The sequence below is a fragment of the Coptis chinensis genome, chromosome 3 (genome assembly GCF_015680905.1).
Source record: "Coptis chinensis isolate HL-2020 chromosome 3, ASM1568090v1, whole genome shotgun sequence".
Taxonomy (NCBI): domain Eukaryota; kingdom Viridiplantae; phylum Streptophyta; class Magnoliopsida; order Ranunculales; family Ranunculaceae; genus Coptis; species Coptis chinensis.
In genome coordinates this window covers 10,498,836-10,513,126 of record NC_141458.1, presented here as the reverse complement: position 1 = coordinate 10,513,126, position 14,291 = coordinate 10,498,836, and the positions used below count along the sequence as shown (strand labels likewise).

Sequence of the window (14,291 nt, the reverse complement as noted above, 5' to 3'; positions counted from 1 at the left end):
TCTTTCGACGTGATCTATGTATAAAAATAATTGGAGTTATAAAAATTTGAATACTAGATTGAAACTGATATAATATTTTGGAAGTACCCAAATGGAAATATATGTACGATTTATATGCTTCTTGCAGGTCACTGGGTGACTGGGTCACTACATTTTTTTTTTTTTATAAATTAAGCTGGGGTTAAGGCAGACCCCCACATGTTATTATTGCAAAAGGTTAAACCTTACAAGCCTCTCTAAGAGTTAGATCATTAAAAAGAGGAACACAACCACACTCCTAACATACATAAGATAACATCCTAGTCAGCCTACAGTCGAGCCTAAGAAAGTAGAGATAGTAGCTTTACTTCCTAGTCATAATTTCGTTAACAATTTTAGGACGATCCTTCCTAAGATGAGTCATTGCTTTTTCATAGTTGCAAAAAGCCTTCGCAAGCACAACACACATAAGTGAGTGCCAAAATATCATTCTAAAACTCTTTGGTGTAGTCCTCAAGATTTCTCATCTTTTTGTTTTTCGTTAGCGACTTTACCTTCTTCATCATTGCAAGCGTAGGCTTTATTTCTCCTGAAGAACTCTCGTGTATTATTTTGCTTCTTTTTGGTTTCACAATAGTCCATTGATGTTGACCCTTAGAAGGCGCAACATACCTTGATGAACTCTTATGCAAAACAATAGTTGGGGCTACTGTAGTAGCATCCGTAAAGAACTCAGTCTCATTCTCTGAGAGATCATCATCTTCATCCTCATATCCAGCAACTAGCCCTTCATACATGCTTCGTTCTCTACTACTTGGTAGTTGGTTAATTGGAATAACTCTAGGCTGATGACTTTGGGTTGGTGTAACCATATTGTTCTTATCTCTCTGGTTACTTGAAGTTCCCCTTTGCGATTGAGGAGTATCCATAGTTTCACCAATCCTATTTACTATAGGATTTGTTATCTCAGCCACACATAAAGTGCTAGTTGAAGTTCAATGGAAGGATCGGCCCGATTATCATGTAATGCCCGAGATTGAACTCTTCAACCTCTCGTTCCATTCCCCTAATCACGACTACTTTTACTTCTTCGTTCTAACAAAGGAAAGACCCACACAAACCATCGGGTAATCGACTCCCCAAAAAGAGTGGTCGACAATCGCATCAACTCTTGTTACTTGTACTATTAGACAATCATTTGGTGTACCACGCACTTGTTACACCTCTCTCAGTTGCATGCCTTCTCACCGCCCAAACTCGAAATTTTGATTCACACATTTAGCGATTGTTATGCCCAAAAGTCTTGCATTTCTCACAAGACGATGGTTTCCATGTGTATTCTACTCCAACCACCACTTCCCTTTCCTCAACCTTTAGCTTGACCGGCCGGTTCATACTTTCACGATTTAATTCGAATCTCAAAAGTCTTTTCCTTTTCGTTGTAGCTCCATCCATGAACATAGGTCCCCTAACTAAGCTTGCCACATAAGAGATCCCATCTAGTGTCCACATCTCTTTTGGAACATCATTAAGCTTAACCCAGATTGGAACTGTAGCAATCTTACTCCTATATTTTTCTATCTCAACTGTCCAATGTTTAAGAACAAAAACACGACCTGCAATGAACACTGGCCCAACCTCAAGAATCATTTTTCTATCCTCACCACTTGAAATAGAACAGCTACTTATCAGTTGTGATTTTGAAAGAAGCTTTCAATTTCCAGTTTTTTGTAAGAAATTCCTTTACCATTGGAAAGGAAAAGCGTTTTTCTAGAAGAAATTCAATTAAGTAGTCTTTCCATTGGGATTTACCTTGATCGATTATATTCTGAGGGCACTTCCGCAACTCCGTCTTGCATAACAGGAGTAAAGCTCTTCAAGGCAGTATTTGTGAGTGCTGATGGACCTTTAAATAAAGAACTCCATGGAGAGGCAGCCGCTACTGTAGCATTGACAACAAGAGGAGCTTGAGAGATATCAGGAATACCCGGTGAAGGGAGAAAAGAAAGCAAGTCCAAGAAAAAAGCAAGTTCGTTATAATTGGTGATCCATTTAAATTATAAAGAGAATGGAGTTTTGAGTCTGAACAAGTTAAGCGGAGAAGAATGTGAATCGTTGTGATTAATGGGCCACATTTTGATTGTTTCTTATGTACATGTCCCTTTGTTTGTGGCAAAACCAACGGTAGGAAGTAGGAACTGATGGCTCAAAATCTATCTCCATTTTCTTTGACCTTTACTTTCGTGGTCAAACTTGATGTAATGCACGAACTAATGGTGATTAGAAATGTTTTGGAGAAGCAGAGTACAGTCATTTCATCTAAGTTTCAAACAAGTACCTGCTCAAAGTGGAGCCACACGCCCACACTAGATATGGAACCAGATCTTTTTTCGCTTCAGAATAATATTCTTAAGATCGTTGTTTTATGGCTGCATCAAATCCGAGGCCAATATTTGTGCTTTCAATACAACATTTTGGTAACTTTTCTATCAGTTTTTTGTAACGCAACTATATATATGGAACCGAAATGTAGAAGACGCGCCAATACCCGAAGCTAAGTTTCAGTGATCAGATTCACCCAATCAAAAACCAACTCAGAGATATGAGGGGCTCGTCTCTCTTCATAAACAAGAAATCAACTTCTCCATATAAATGTTTTTGTTATGGAATATAGCCTACCGACTAACATACGGCATATGAAAGCAACTTCCAAGTGATTGCCTTGAACCCTTCAGTTTTCAATTGGTAAACATGTTTCTAAAATTTCCAACACTCATTACTGAATCCATGGCGTTTATGAAGTTTCTTGTTCGATGGAATGAGGGGATATTCTGGAGATATGTGAAATCTACTGAAGTAAATGAAAGAAATATATGATACTTAAAACAACTTCACCAGTCATACGGTCATACCCATCCATTGTTGCAACTTCTTAACGTTGCAAATTAAATCAAGGATCAGGGACAACGGTTTGAGCTAGGGGCGCCACTTTTTTCCGAAAACCCGAATTTTCTGAATTTTAATATGATATCCGAATTTGACAATAATATATGTGTTCCAATATCGGATTTTTCTAAAAAATAATTGGATCAGAATTGAATATGTTTTCAAAATCCGATCCGATCCGATTTTTGATTAATTTCCAAATCTTTATATATATATATAATAGCAGTCCCTTTTCCTGCTCTCTGAGGGTGTCCACGTAGGCAAATTTTAAGTACCCTTTTTACTCACGAGAAATCAGGATGGATTGAGAAAAAACTGGAGAAAAAACTGGCCGAACCACTTAAAAAGTAAAGTGGAGAAAAAAACTGCGATAGATGTCTCCCAATAAATTCCTCTACTCATAAATACGAATAAAACTTAAAAAACTGGAGAAAAAACTGGCCGAACCACTTAAAAAGTAAAGTGGAGAAAAAAACTGCGATAGATGTCTCCCAATAAATTCCTCTACTCATAAATACGAATAAAACTTTCGCCGAGAACAAAACACTAAACCCCAACAAAACAATTTCCTCTATTCTTCACAAAAAAACGCACCCCTACTTTTCTATCGTTTCTCCACTTTCCTTGGAGGGCTTGATGATCCAATTATAAAGGGTTTTCTTTGGTTTTGAATGATCGGTTGAAAAAAAATTTTGAAGAGCTCTCAATGAGACGAAGAAGGAACTCTCATTGATGATGAAGGTAAGAACGCTTTGATATCTTCAAAAGAATAATAAATTTTAGCATTGCAAAAAATGTTGAAGTTGCAATGGAGATGTGGTTTGTATAGTTAACTTTAATCTAGACCAACAATACTAGGTCTAGAGTAAAGTTTGCTAATCTAGGGTTTTCCAGTATAGTAGAGTAGATATATATGTGTTGTATATAATATAATTTACCACTTATTTTTTGTTCATGGCTATGCTACAAGTATAAAACCATCTGGGGCTCTGGGCATCTGGCAATGTAAAGTCAAAACCTAAAAAAGGGAAAGCAAAAGCGCAGAAGAGTAAAACGGCTATAACAAATGGACGACCCAAACGTTTGGCCAGAAGAGTGAAGTATATGCCAATGCAGAGGAAAAAAATTCGTGGAGCAAAGAAACGCAAAGCGGGGGTAAATCCAGAAATCAACAAAGGTAATAAGTCTAAGAAGGGAATGTGTTGGTCTAAGGGCGAAGGACACATGTCTATTACTCTTATTGGCTAAAATGGTCTTAGGTTTACTAGATCTCCAAATGATGGGTGTGCAGTGCAATTTAGAGAAACGAAACTTCTTCTTCCATCGTAACTTCATACGTTCTAATATCATTTTACCCAAATGTCGCCTTTGCTCAAGCAAGTTCTGTGTCCACACTAATCTATGTCAATTGTGAGAGTCGCCAAGGTAAGCGGCTTTATACTTGCTTAGTATAACTTATTTCAGTTTAGGATAAGATATAGCATGTCTATGTTTAATAAATTGAATCTTACTCTTCATGTAGAACACAACACCAATTTAGTGCAAAACATCCCGATTGGGGATTTTGGAATTTTATTCCTCTTAGTGAGCTAAGGGGACCCGACAGAGAGTTTCTTCTTGATGATACTTCAATTCTCGAGGTGGAGGTTAAGGTCATGAAGTTTTTGATGGTACGCTTTTGTTGATTCATATTAAACTTTGATTCAAGCTAAATATTTTCTCATAGATCGAAGAGTTTAGACAATCGAGAAGGGTTTTCGTGTTTTGATTTGTCAGTTTTTCTTGATTGATGGATAGTGCAAGCTGCAAATAACCGCTAGCACATGTGGTCATTCGGCACACTATTGATCTTCCATTGTCAAGATTCACATGGATTGTTAGAAACTTTTCTCGCTTGAATAATAGAAAGTATTATTCTAACATCTTTCTAGCTGGGCGGTTTTAAATGGTATGTTATTTTCTCTCCCTCCATTTAATATCTTTAGGTCATTGGAAATATATGTTATAATCAGTTCTTTTCGTTCTCGATCAATCGTGTTTTTGTTAGAGAGTGCTGATTTTTCCAAAGGGGAACAATGTAGATCATTTGTCTACGCATCTAGATGTACAAGATTCGCCTAATTTGCCTCGATGGTTGGAGTAAATATTCGAGTTCAGTTTTGTCGCTGGTTGATCAAGTGCACAACTATTGTTCGTATTAAATTAACTATTTCGTTTGGTTTGAGTTCGTATTAAACTAACTATTGTTTGTTTTCTAGAAAATTGCCAGTTTCATAGAGTCATAGGTATTTCTTTCATCGAATATAGATGTGCTCATCTTCATTGGCTTCTTCATGGATCTATCCCGAAGTACCACCTTATTTACCACAAAGCCCTGGTGTACTTTTCTTTCTTTAGACTGTTTATTTTTTTTCCTGAAGTTTGAGTTATTGGGTTTTGGTTTTTGGGGTTTATCTTGAATTGGGTGTGGATCTGAGATCCTCTCTCCTCCTTTCTGTCTTATATTGGCTTCCACAATTCAGTAGTGCATCTAAGATCCTCTTCGTGAACAAGTTGTTCGATAGACTCATCGCAAACTTTTTGTTGTAAGGGTTCCACTTCGAAAGTATGAACGTAACCGTCTTTGTTCTCGAACCTTTTCCTACACTATTTTTGAAGCCTATGCCTCAATATCATGAGGTGTTCTTTCAAACTGTTCTTCCCCTCAAATGAACCCGATACATGGATACTAATGGGCATGTGGTCGATTTGGATGCCCAGTAAGTTCTGCTCCAACTTTTCATTTCAGAGCATTGCTTCTCATTTTAATGATATTATATATTATTGTTCGCCTAATCAAGATAGATTATAATTCTCTTTAAAATGGAATTTTGTGGACCGAGACCATTTAAATTGGTAGCTGGCCAACTATATATGATCTGCTCATTGTTTTAAGTTTGTGCTACACACTAAGATTGATGGCCTGGTATGTTCGATCATTAGAGATAATACAAAAGGCCCTTCTAATCATTCTAGGATTGGCTATGTCTCATTTTTGGTTCAGATTAGAAATTATTCATTTTCATCTATATAGTTGATGTTTCTTCCGAATTTGCTTACCAACTTTGATTACATATGTTTTATTTGATAACTTTGTATAATTTGTTTTACTTGGTTGAGCAAATTTGAGATTTGATTTGTCTTTCCTAATTTATAGTTTTCTTGGTTGAATACTTACTTGGATATGGGAATAAAAATCTAGAGCATATTATGGGAATCACGGATAGGTGACAATTTATACTAATGGTGATGATCAAGCAATGGGAAAATTTCAAGCATCTAAGGTGATGTTGTTATTTTACAACCTCAGATGATAAAGTACATCAAACCTTTTGATGTATCTAAGTAAGATCATATTTTACTTTATTGTTAGCTGTATTTGATTGATATTAACTTTTATTTTTTGGGTTTACCTTTTGCAGGTTCGAAACCGGAGTTAAATCGTGTGGTCAAGTTGCTGAACACGACAGAGCGGTTCGGTTCCGAATGGTGTATTTTGGTGATTCTTGGGTATGGCAGTACTTTGTTTATCCTTGGTTACATACCTTGGGATTTTCATATCGCATTTAAGACATTTTTTAACTATTAGATGCAATTTCCTTTTTTTTTGGTTAACAGATGCAAATTCCTCGATAGGTGGTTTAAAGGTGTGATTGAACAAATTAAACACGTGAACAACACACGATGATTTTGCAGTCACACGTTTTCACTGATAAGCTAACAAGGTGGTTGCTGCCTTCACATCTACTTGCATGAGCTAGCTAGGACATCTGTTTGACCAATGAAGGACATCTGCAATTCCAGGTAAATTTTTGACTATCTTCTTTCTTTTTTTGTTTCACTGTAAGTTGGGTTTATGCTAATATTTTTCGTGAACATGGAAACTGATATGCAAATGTTCTTTTACTTTTGGCCAGCGGACCCTCCGGATCCCTCAAAGATACGCCAAGAAGATATCATTGGGGTGACCAGTACTTCTTGCCTTGCTCTTATCTGGGACGAGGAGTTCATCAGTGGGATACTATGTGAACAATGATTATGATGATGAACAGTTGAGAGAAGAACCTCCCCGAAGGTGTTGATTGATAGGATCCAGAGAAACATATTGGGTGACAAGCCACGAGTGACAAAGTTCCCTATCAATTTCCATCCCAAACCAATGAGAACGGAGGGAGCAGGCCCCTTCACCGATCGACCTGCAGAAAATATTGAGAGTGGAGAGCATCCTCCATCACCCGACCATGCTTCTGATGAGGCATAGCATTGATCTTCCAAAGTTTTGATTAGAGGAATTGAATGCCATCGAAACCAGTCATTCTGGATTAGGAGGCATTATGGGAATCTACTCTGCAGAAGTGGGCTTGCCTTTTATACACTCATGTAGTTTCTATGATTGGACAAAGCATAGTTTTTGGTGTTTCTACCCTGTAATAACATTTTATTATGGGGTTGTGCAAGGATGTAAGACTCAGATATTAGTTAAATACAGATCTTTTGTAGCATGTATAAGTGTCACTGTTCCAATGTGAAACTAGAGATCTAAGCACGTAACCTCGTTCTAATCAAGCAACATTGCAACATTGCATGGCAATGTCAAGATGTTAAAACAGTTTAGTACTTTAGTTATGTGTTAGTGGCGTTTGTTAGCTTCACTTTCTGTTCATAATATTTAATTTCTTGCACTTGAGTTCTATTGAATTTAAAGCGGGGTAGCCCTCACAATTTGAATATTATGGCTGTGGGTATAACTTTGGGTGTTAATATTCTTTTCTTGAAATATCTGAAATCTAAATACTACTACAACCCGTCTCCACTGCCGGTTCCACCATCATGCAAAGAAGACACTTTTTGAATGAAACCAATACCTCAATTATGGTTCTACCGTACTTGGAAAGAGGTAAATGATGCATGGAAAGTGGTGCTCTTCAACTGATTCTTTGCTAAATCTTCATTAGCATGATACAAGGAAGATAAAGAGAAAAATCAACAAAAGCATATCATCGCCAGTCAGTAGTGCAAGTGGAATTTGAGAAGAGCGGGCTTTCTTTATATATATATAATAGCAGTCCCTAAAGCTGCCCATGGTAATCCCCCGACATTCATAATTTCTGCAATTGATTCTAGAAGAGTTTCATATATCTGAGGATCTTGAGCTCCTCCCAAAGCATGCTTCAGTATGTCCAAGAATCTTTGTTCTTTAGTTTTCTCTAATGCTTCGTCATCTCCAAATAAGCCATTTAAAATGGGGACCTCGAGGAAGCAAACCGATCCGTGTGCAAAATGCTTCTCTTATATTTTTTTTTTGGCAACATAACTTCAATACATTGAATCCATTGCTTCCTTGATTTGAGTAAGATATCTTCAGTTCCATGCATAAGCACCCTAGGCAGGGTTTCCACACAGGATTCAAGTTTGATGAAGGAATCGCCATTTATATATTAGCAGCAAAGACGAGAAGAAGGATTTGAAAATAAAGAAAAGGAAATCCTCACAATTAATACCGAGGTTTAACGTTTCTTATTTATGAAAGTTTGTCACTATTGAGTCATTCTTTAATTTTTAGTTTAAATTTATAATATTAGCTTAAATTTCATATATGATTTACAACTATGTTTAGTGATAATCTCTTCATGTTTATATGCACTAATTTTATTTCTTATCATCGACATTTCATAATTCTAGCAAATGACCTTTTAGAGATATTGGTCCATTCACCAATCTCACTATTTGCTTAATATTATAGAATATGGATGCTAGAGTTGCAGGAATACTTTCGATGATCAAACATGACAAATTTTGAGTGGACATAAAATTTCAATCAAAGGATTTTAAGCACTTTCCTAGATTAACTTTCTAGACTATATTGTGATGTACAAGTATCATGGCAATTAAGGGTTCGCAGTTGTGGTGAATGCTCAAGAGGTTTGTTATGACTCAAAACATTTGCTTTTCCGATCCGACTACTTCAAGTTATATTTTGTTCGTTATTGAAAAAAATAAAAGTTATTTGTCACCTTTGGAGTAGGTAGTCGTATCATAGCTTTGTTTTGTTTGGTGACCTTCCAAAAGAAGTGAGTAAATGTAATCATTTTTTTAGCCAAGATTTTGTGTACAAATGACTTTTAAGAGCTATCCCTACCATCAAACCACAGGGAAAAGAATGACAAATATCTCTAAACAGAGAAATTGCTATAGCTATGTATATTACAGACAAAAAAAAACTTGCCTTGCCACTTGCCAGTATGACACAATCTGCCACATTTTGCTGAGATATGATATGGTGGTGAGTAAATATATGGATCGAGCAGTTGAAAGCCTGAAACGCAAGGTATATGACATATACTATATACACTATTTTGAATTATATATTGTACAAGAATTGATCATGAATACATGCATTTTAGTATTACTGCAGACTAGGTTCACCACAAAATCTGAACTTAAGCCAATTTTTTCATCAGTTGGGCAATACATACATGATAAACTTCGAGGGCTATTACCTCATTTCAAACATTAGGGCAGATACCAAATGCAAGAAATTTAACCTCGAAATGAACCATTTTTCTGTTAATAGTTACTTAAAAGGCTTAATGACCTCCACTCAAAAGTGAATTAAGTTCCTCCTAACTGTCCAAACTATCTTTACTGCCATTTCTGCCGCTACATTTAAGCTTTTTCTACATTCCTAGCTCTAAACCTCCTAACTGTTGTTCCAGTACTTTGTCTTCACTATTCGGCTATTCCATACTATGCTCCCAAAGACTAGCCCATCCAAATCCCATTGTAATGGAAGCGTCAAACCTCGATAAGAAGGATGCATTCATTCTAAGAAATTCAAGGTATGGATAACCAAAAAAATTGTAAACCTGATCAAATGCATTGAACTAACCTAAAAAAGTTAATTAAATTGGATGCAACTATACTTAACTTAACTCAAAGAATAATTAATAGGAAATCGAAATTTTTTATAAATACATTGAGCTAATCTAAAAAATAACATAGTTGTATTATATGTAGTGGGGATGTCTCTACAAGTATAATTTTGCATTGAAAATGGTATTTATCATATTTCTTTTCCTATGTTTGGGTATTTCTTGATTTTCAAGTAGCTTCAATATCATCTTAAGCCCTTTTATTCAACATTTTCACATAACTTCAATCAAAATTCTATTATTAAGCAAAAAAAAAAGTCCAAGAGATTTATCAAATGAGAGTTTTTTCTTTTTAATTATGGAGAGGGAGAAAATTTAGATAAGTGATCAATATAATATTTATATCTCATAACTCTACATAGTTACCAATATGTTTCATAATAATTTAATATAATAGCACCCGTTCGTAGGACGGGTTCGAAAACTAGTTTTTAACATATAGCCGTATATTTTATATAGTTACCAAATTAAAACTACATATACTTTGTAAACCAAATAAAAACCCTAGAGAAGTAGACATTGTCTCTCTCACAACTTCAAGAAATCAATATTGGCATTCTAGTACATGTCTTTTTTTCTCCAATCTTCCTATTTACTTAATTAATAAATTAACATGAAGAAAAAGTTTGATGAATGAACGTGTTAAAAGGTCTAAGTTGTTTACTGAATTAATATATTTTAAAATGATTGCTAAATTAATGTATTAACTGAATATAAAATGGTTATCCTAGAAGAGAATCCTATTATATAATTCAAATTTCCGATTTACTTCCAAATTTTACCAATTCTGAAAAGAAATTGTCATCCAAAAATAATTAAATCAGATTTGGAAAGAATATTGCCATCCGAAAAAAAATTATAACATTTTCCGAAATCCCCAATCCGAAATCACCCCTAAAAGCAAATACAAATGTTTACCTTAATAAAAATATTGAGTGGCCTAAATTTGGTATGTTAGGTATATGATGACTTGCTATATGGATTTTTATTTTTCATTTTCTTGCTATGGTATCACCACTAACACTTCAAATTTGGTACTAATTCATTTAATGTAGACTTTTAGTTATGGAAACTTTGGATAATGAAAATAGTCCAAATCAGATATGAAACAACACTCGTATAACAAAAAGTTGACTATAAATTCATTCCAAAGGAACCTACCACACCACTAAATCAGTTGAAAAAAATGAAAGTTATTTTTCTCGTTTTATTTTTTGTTAGTTCCAAATTCATATTTGATAGTGTCTATGCCATAGCTCCCAATGACACACCATTTGAACCAATCGAAGATGTGAAAGATCGACGTATCCAAATTATTGCTGAATTTGCAGTATCACAACACAATGAAGAAGCCAAAACAAATCTGATTTTTGACACTGTCCGGATGGGTGAAAAACAAGATCATTCAGTAGATCCGCCGGATCAACATTATGGTTTTATTTATCGACTTCTTATTGGAGCAAAGAAAGACGGTTTGATTGGCAATTATTTGGTTACAGTTCGTAAGAATTTTCCCGACGGGAGCTTGACCCTACTTGATTTTAAAAATGTTTAATTTGGTGTAACGGTATGGGTATTAATAAAAATGAGTTTGTCCATTATTATTATCTTTTACTAATAATAAGCCTTTGAAGAATTTTATTTGTCTCTCCCAAGTAATAAACAACAATTTCGGTATTTTACCAATGGCTTCAATACTTCTTGGGTTGTAAATTTACATGGTAAAAAATAAGAATGATTAGCTCAATAAACAACTATTGTAAGAAAGTAATATTTTGGTAGACCAGTATTATAATTCCAGAAAACTCAAGCTTTGGTGATGGAAGAGAAGAAGACTTTTATTTTGTGCAATAGTTCTTCTGAAGAGAGGGTAAAACATGTGTTCGCTGGAAAAACAAGATTCATCTTCATGTGGATTCTGGAGGTGGATTGGGGGCAATGGGGCATGAATGGATATAATAGGCATTTATTCTTCTAGGCGGTGAATAATTAAGGGAAAATATTAACACCCAAAATCGAAGATAGAATATACGTATATCTTAACGAAAATATACCCTAAATTTGGTATTCCAGGTTTATACGATAATATTATTTTGGTACTTTATTAATATTATTGGAACTTTTTACTTTTGGCAACTTTTGATATAAGAAAGAAGAATACTCGAAATCAAATTTGAAACAACACTTTTTTTTTTTTAATTTCCTAATCTAACATAACAAAATTCGGTTATAAATTAATTCCAAAAGGGCATACAAATCTACCACACCACTAAATCAGTCCAAGAAAATGAAAATCCAATCATCCCTTACTTATACTAGCTAATATGCACGCCTTCTGGGCGTCAAAATCTCAAAGTATTGGGATGTGTTTGTTTAATGTTAACATGCAACTTATCTAAGATCCTTGTAATTGTCTAGTAACTGTACCATCTTCTTAGCACTTAGTATGGGAGAAAATTTTGAAACAACATAATTTATTTATCAGTTAAAACAAAATCATTTATTTTGTCTACATATTCACCGTCTTTTTTTTATCGCTATAATTTTAAGTGATAATATGGATAAATGAACACTAAACTACTACAATATTCATATGCAAATGGATATATAATATAATAAAAAAATTCATAGTATTCCAGTTTAATACACATTAGACTATATGCATGCGGGTCAAATAATCCCATCAACAGTGACCTTCTCTCTTCTATAGTCATCAACAAACTCCTCGGGTTCACATCCCTAACACTTCAAGATTACATAATATTTCTGCAGTACACAAATTGTAGTACACTATGTGCATGTAGTGCACACAAATAAGAGTGAGACTCTGTGCATCTGTCCAACGTATAGTAACTGAAGAATCCAAAGTCTAAGCAAGGCAGAAGTGGTGGTGTTGAGTTTTATGTTGCAACTCCATAACGTTTGGAAACCTGCAGTTCATATAAAAGTTGGATTTAGATAGTGACCTCCAACCTATCAACACATTAACACAAAGATTCTACTTGTGATGGACTCACCCTTTTATTTGTCCAAAGAACTTTGATAAAAGCTCTCAACTCACTCTGTTAATGAAATTTCTTTTAAGGATCTTTAGTTCCGCAATCTGCATAACTAAAAAAAAATTCTCTCAAATAAATGTTGGATTTAATAAAACAAAAAAAATATCAGGATTTGCAGTCATGATTCATCTACATCCAATTTACTATTAAGAGGTAAAAAAAAATGGGAGGGGGATAAATTTTAGTTACATGCATCATTCAATTGGAATAGGAGAAAAAACAATTAGTTACATATAAAATGATACATAATTACCCCTATCGGAATGATGCTTTCTACTTTCTACTTTCTACTCAGTACCACCAGAATTTATCAATCTTCAAAAGGTTTCCGTTTCAATTCCTACAACCCTATTCCTAGCCAAGTGTTGGGCAACACCGTTGTAATTGTTTACGAAAAATGGTTTACATAAATGCTGTGGAGAATATGACGTTGTGGAAGCCATTTGCCGTCCCTTATGTATGACCACCAATACTGCAGAACTTTAAAATTGCATCAATAAAAACATTCCCAACCAAAAGAAGCATAGGAAGGAGAGGAATGAAACACCACCAATTTGACAAATTTTAGAAAATCAAGTTGAAACCTCACAAAATATTTAGTGCCTAATCCTAAATAATACAGTAACAATATTAGACCAACATAAAAACAGCAAAAAGGGTAATTCCATCATAGTAATTAATCCAAAGAAACAGTGCATCCTCACCACAAATTAAGCTGGTACAAATTAAATGGCTAAAGGAAACATCAAGGTGATGGCAAAGGCCCAAATGACTAAAAATCGTCATCACCCTCCGCAATGTGTGCTTTGCAAGTTCCCCGCTGTTGTAGTCTCTCTCTCTCCTCTTCTCAACGCTTTCCTTCTCCTTTTTTTGGTTGTTCGGCAGGAACCTCAGGGAACACACGGCCTCATTGTGCATGTTGAGGCAGAAGGCAATTCTCGAGTTGAATGCAAATTGAGGCTCATTTGTAGAGTATACATCTCCAGTTTCCTTTGATACCATCCACCCATTTGCATGATCTATTGTAGCATCAATTGCACCATCTCGAATCGCCTTAGCCACAATGCTCTCAAAGATCGGCAAATGATTCTCGAATTTCACCCTCAATTTTTCAGCAACATCTTTTAGTGAGATATGTGAATAAGAGATGCTGATCGATGTTACATAACCCTGTCCTTATGACATTATATCGCAGCCTAACAATCAAGTTGTGGGTTTGATCTGAATTGAAAGTGCTTGCAAACTTGTCTGCAACATTTCTGAACAGCTCCAAGTCTCCCACACTAATAGCCTGAAAAATACATTCCACATCGGTTAGCTCCACAAGAATCACACT

The 14,291-nt window shown here is 35.1% G+C and overlaps 1 long non-coding RNA gene across 2 annotated transcripts; it reads left to right on the top strand.

Annotated features, from left to right (window-relative positions):
• The first annotated feature begins 5,845 nt into the window (after window positions 1-5,845).
• LOC147507856 (uncharacterized) lies at window positions 5,846-7,466 on the top strand. Of its 2 annotated transcripts, none has more exons than XR_015216253.1 (4): window positions 5,846-6,248; window positions 6,387-6,474; window positions 6,601-6,768; window positions 6,882-7,466. It is a non-coding gene; the product is annotated as an uncharacterized LOC147507856 (long non-coding RNA). The 2 variants fall into 2 exon arrangements; XR_015216252.1 differs by having other exon boundaries at window positions 6,135-6,248; window positions 6,583-6,768.
• Window positions 7,467-14,291: the final 6,825 nt, after the last annotated feature.